Raw genomic sequence first — 5,731 nt, forward strand, 5'->3', positions numbered from 1 at the left:
AGGGGGTCCTCGGACAGCCGGACTATATGCTTATGCCGGACTATTGCACTATGAAGATACAAAATTGAAGACTTCGTCCCGTGTCCGGGTGGGACTCTCCTTTGCGTGGAAGGCAAGCTTGGTAATTCGGATATGTAGATTCCTTTTCTCTGTAACCAACTTTATGTAACCCTAGCCCCCTCCCATCTATATAAACTGGAGGGTTTAGTCCGTAGGACAACAACAATCATAATCATAGGCTTGCTTCTAGGGTTTATCCTCTACGATCTCGTGGTAGATCAACTCTTGTAATACTCATATCATCAAGATCAGTCAAGCAGGAAATAAGGTATTACCTCCATAGAGAGGTCCCGAACCTGGGTAAACATCGTGTCCCCCGCCTCCTGTTACCATTAGCCTTAGACGCATAGTTCGGGACCCCCTACCTAAGATCCGCCAGTTTTGACACCGACATTGGTGCTTTCATTGAGAGATCCACTGTGACGTTGAGAAAAGGTTCGATGGCTCGCCTTGTTATCAAGGACAACATCACCTCTGGGGGAGCCCTAGCTTTAGGCCAAACCCTCCGACTAGCCGGCTTCGTCATGACCGCCCGTTCGGCCGCCGTGCCGATGATGACTTCTTGGGTCATCAAAACCAGCCTCCTTGTCAGCTCAGAATACGCCGAGCAGATGGATCCAATGGAACTTTCGTCCCTAAACGAGCTCTTGGATTGGATCGCCGCCTTGGGAGTCGCTACGGACTATGATTGGATTGGGCTTAAACCCGATCAGAGAGAGATTAACTCTCCGCCTGTCACCATCAGATAGCGGTGGTGGAGTAGCAATGCAGCGATTCTTCCTCTATCTTGAGGACGAATTATGTCCGGATTCCTGAGCTCTCCGAGCCGGAGACCTGTTTGCGGGAGGACATGACCCAAACTCCGAACTTAAAATCGAACAGCGGACCAGAAAAATTGGGCAACATCCTGGAACCCAAATTGCCAAGTTCGGAAATTCCAAGCTATACTCACCCACCCAGATACAAGTGATCTTTCCCATATCGGGTCAGGGTTCGGACTTAAATAAACCCACCCACCCAGATACAAGTGATCTTTCCCACATTAGACAACAGTCCCAAGAGACAGTACATCACTTTTGGGCCAGATTCCTCCTTGTAATGAGCAAGGTCAAGGATTGTCGCGAGGAAGACGCAATCTCATTCTTTTGCAAAAATTGCACGGACAAGGGAATCCTCAACGCCATAAGTCGCCGTGACATATCACACTTCGCTGACTTGGCGGCCATAGTGCAGAAGTACTGTGCGATGGAAAGCGCCTGGAAAACCCAGGCTAAATTCTGGGATCCTCCGGCTCTCACTAAACCCCTCATCGGAACTAAAAGGGTGCACTCTCGCAAGTCACCCAATCCAATTACAAAGAAACCAAAGCCCACTACAGGGCGGGGAACCGTATTGGAGGGATGGCTCAATGGGCCATGCAAAATTCACACAACACCGGATACCACACCAACACACAGCCTTAGAGAATGTTGGATACTTCGGCAGGTGGCCAAGAGCAGCGAGGATCTCCTCATTAACAATGCTGTAGAGCATCATCCCGCAGAAAACAACAATAAGGTATTGACAGTGTTCGAGACTTTTGCCTCAAATAACAGGCGCAAGAGAGCACTCCGTGGCCTCGCCGAAGTCTGCCACGTTGCAGCAATAAATCCATGGAACGACACGGCCATAACCTTCAATGCCAATGATGAACCTCAATTCCGAACAGTCCAAGCACCAGCCGCTTTGGTGCTTAGTCCAATTGTGGACGGCTTCCGGCTTACTAAAGTGCTCATGGACAGTGGCAGCGGACTAAACCTCATCTACAAGGAAACTCTCAACAAAATGGAAATAGACAAGAGCCGCATTGAGCAAAGTAGCACAACCTTCAGAGGAATTATCCCTAGTCAGGAGGCACGATGTGTGGGAAAAATCACACTCGATGTGGTATTTGGCACGCGGGAGAATTACAGGTCCAAAGAGATAACATTCCAAGTGGCCCCGTTCAGCGGCGGATACCACGCCCTTTTAGGGCGGGACGCATTCGCGAGCTTCCAAGCTATACTCCATTACGGGTACATGAAGCACAAGATGCCCGGGCCCAACGGAATCATCACTCTAGCCAGTGATCCGGACGTAGCACTCTGTGCCAAAAATAAAACCGCCGCCCTGGCCCTTGAGGCATTATCCGAAGCCCTCGCGGCCGAAGAACTAACTGCGCTGCGCTCCAAAGTGGATAGGGATGACATGATACTCGACAAACGATCCAAGTCCACCTCTTTCAAACCAGCGGACGAAATAGAAAAATTCCAAATCGATCCAACGGATTCTACAAAAACAACATCCATTGGTGCACAGCTGAACCCCACAATCGATGCCGCACTGCGGGCGTTCTTACGCGAGAATTGGGACATCTTCGCCTGTCACCCTTCGGACATGCCAGGGATCCCATGCTGGCTGGTTGAGCATAGCCTAAACATATTGAAGGGATACAAGTCGGTCAAGCAGACTCTATGGCGCTTCTCAGAACCTAAACGACAAGCCATGGGATAGGAGCTAGCCAAGTTACTCGAAGCTGGATTCATCAGAGAAATAAAACACCCGGACTGGCTACCAAACCTGGTGATGGTACCAAAAAAGGACAAATCCTGGCGCCTATGTGTCTATTACAAGGACCTCAATAAGGCTTGCCCCAAGGATCCCTTCCCCCTCCCCCGCATCGATCAAATAATCGACGCTACCGCAGGACACGACTCATTGTGCTTCCTCGACGCATACTCTGGATACCATCAACTCAAGGTGGTGGAGTTTGATCGAGCCGCTATGGCATTTATCACTCCATACGGCCCTTTCTATTTCAACACCATGCCTTTTGGGCTAAAAAACGCTGGTGCAACCTACCAACGCATGATTCTGACATGCCTGGAAAAACAAATCGGCAAAATAGTTGAGGCATACATAGACGATGTGGGCATCAAGACCAGAAACGTCGAATCTTTAATAGACGACCTGAGGCTCACATTCGACAATCTCCAAACATATGACATCAAGCTCAATCCGAAAAAATGCATATTCGGCGTTCCTGCCGGAAAGCTCCTGGGCTTCATTGTTTCCAATAGAGGAATTGAAGCAAACCCGGCTAAAATCCAAGCTCTGTAATAGTTGGCTACCCCAATAGACCTCAAACAAATCCAGAAATTAACTGGATGTGTGGCTGCCTTAAGCCGCTTTATCTCCCGATTGGGAGAAAAGGCGCCACCTCTTTATCGCCTTCTTCGACGCACCGAACACTTCGAGTGGACGGATGCGGCTACGGCCAGACTGGAAGAAATAAAGGCCCTCTTGGCCAGCAACCCAATCTTGGCCGCACCGAACATGGGCGAACCCATGCTGTTATATATAGCTGCAACACACCAAGTTGTAAGCGCAGTGCTCATCATCGAACGAGAGGAGGACGGACATAAGTTCCCGCTTCAAAAGCCGGTGTACTACGTCCACTATCCTCACACCATGCAAGTCACGGTAACCACATTATCAAAAGATAGCATACACGGTGTTTATGGCATCCCAGAAATTACGACACTATTTTCAAGAGTGTTCAATCACGGTGGCCTCCGAAGTACCGCTCAACGATATAATAAATAACCGCGATGCCATGGGCCGGATTGCTAAGTGGGCCATCGAGGTCCTCCCGTTCGACATCACATATAAACCACGGCGAGCCATTAAGTCGCAAGTACTGGCTGACTTCGTCGCCGAATGGATAGAAGCCGAACTCCCTAAAGAGTACTGCACATACTCCAATTGGATCATGCACTTTAACGGCTCTAAAATGCTGGTTGGTCTGGGAGCGGGCGTTGTCCTGACATCCCCCATAGGAGATACAGTCCAATACGTACTTCAAATACTATATACAGACTCCAACAATGCAGCCGAATACGAGGCTCTGTTGCATGGTCTTTGGATGGCAGTCTCCATGGGCATTCAACGTCTAGAGGTGCATGGAGATTCAAACCTCGCAATATCTCAAATAAATGGAGACTTTGATGCCAAGGACCCGAAAATGGCGGCTTATCGTAATGTCGTCCTCAAGATGTCAGCTCGGTTTGAGGGGCTCGAATTTCACCATGTGGTCAGAGAAAACAATCAAGCAGCGGATATCCTTGCCCGCATTGGCGGTAAGCGCGATCCCGTCCCACCTAACATCTTCTTGGAAAGTCTGTTCGAGCCATCCGTGGTGTGGCAAGGGGAGACCGGCAACACTAGTCCGGATCCGACCACAACCCCAGATACCGAACACACTGACATAATCGGAGGCTCCGCCACCGAAATAACGCCCTCGGCCCACAAAATCATGGTTGTCATCGCCCCATGGACCGAACCCTTCTTAGCCTACCTAAATAGGCAAGAACTCCCCAAAGACCAAAATGAAGCACCTTGCATTGTGCGACGCTCTAAAGCCTACAAGGTCCACGAGGGAGAGCTTTATAAGAAAAGCGCTACCGGAGTACTCCAAATATGTATCTCCGAAGAGGAATGGCGGCAGCTCATGGCCGAAATTTATGCTGGACTCGGCGGCCACCACGCTGCAACTCGGGCCCTTGGAAGCAAGGCTTTCTGTACAGGTTTCTACTGACCGACAACCCAAGCAGACGCACAAGACCTCGTCCAACATTGCGTCGGTTGCCAGCTTTTCGCCAAACAAAGCCATATGCCACCGACCGCTCTCCAAACAATCCCCATAACTTGGCCCTTTGCGGTCTGGGGGCTCAATATGGTCGGACCCCTTAAAGGAGGAAGCCATAAGAAAAAATACCTATTGGTCATGGTGGATAAATTCACCAAATGGATAGAGGCCAAACCAGTTAAAATAGTCGAATCCGGACCAGTGATAAACTTCATATCAGGGGTCGTACACCGTTACGGTGTCCCCCACAGCATCATCACCGATAATGGCTCCATCTTCACAGTCGACGAGGTGAAAACTTGGTGCGGCAACATGGGCATTAAGCTCGATTACGCCTCCGTCTATCACCCCCAAACAGACGGTCAAGTCGAACAAGAATATGGTCTTATTATGAGGGGCATAAAACCCATACTAGTCCGATCCTTGAAGGAATCAGACACGCACTGGGTCGAGGAGCTCGACTCCGTACTATGGGGACTGCTGACCACGCTGAATAGCACTACCGGATACACACCATTCTTCATGGTGTACAACGTAGAGGCGGTATTGCCCTGTGATATCATTCACGACTCACCTCAAGTGCGCATGTACGAAGAGAGAGAAGCCAAGCTTGATCGGCAGGACAGTTTAGATGCCCTAGAGGAGGAGCACGACGTTGCAAAAGCCCGTTCCACATTCTATCAGCAACAGACTCGAAGGTATCAAAGCAGAGAAGTACGGGCCAAAACTTATAATGTTGGCGAACTCGTTCTACGCCTACCGGAGAAGAAAAAGGATGAGCTCAAGCCCAAGTGGGAGGGTCACATCATCATTGATAAAGTTCTCACCGGAGGAGCGTACTGCCTGCGTGATGCATCAGATAATCGACTCGAGCCGAACCCATGGAACGCAGCCAGACTCCGAAGATTTTACGCCTAGCGCCGAACTCTGTGTTCGTCCCCTTCCCTCCGCCCTTTTTATTATTATTATTTATACATATCCTCTCTCTTTCTTTTCATGGCTCTG

The sequence above is a fragment of the Triticum aestivum genome, chromosome 4B (assembly GCF_018294505.1).
Source record: "Triticum aestivum cultivar Chinese Spring chromosome 4B, IWGSC CS RefSeq v2.1, whole genome shotgun sequence".
NCBI classification, from domain to species: domain Eukaryota; kingdom Viridiplantae; phylum Streptophyta; class Magnoliopsida; order Poales; family Poaceae; genus Triticum; species Triticum aestivum.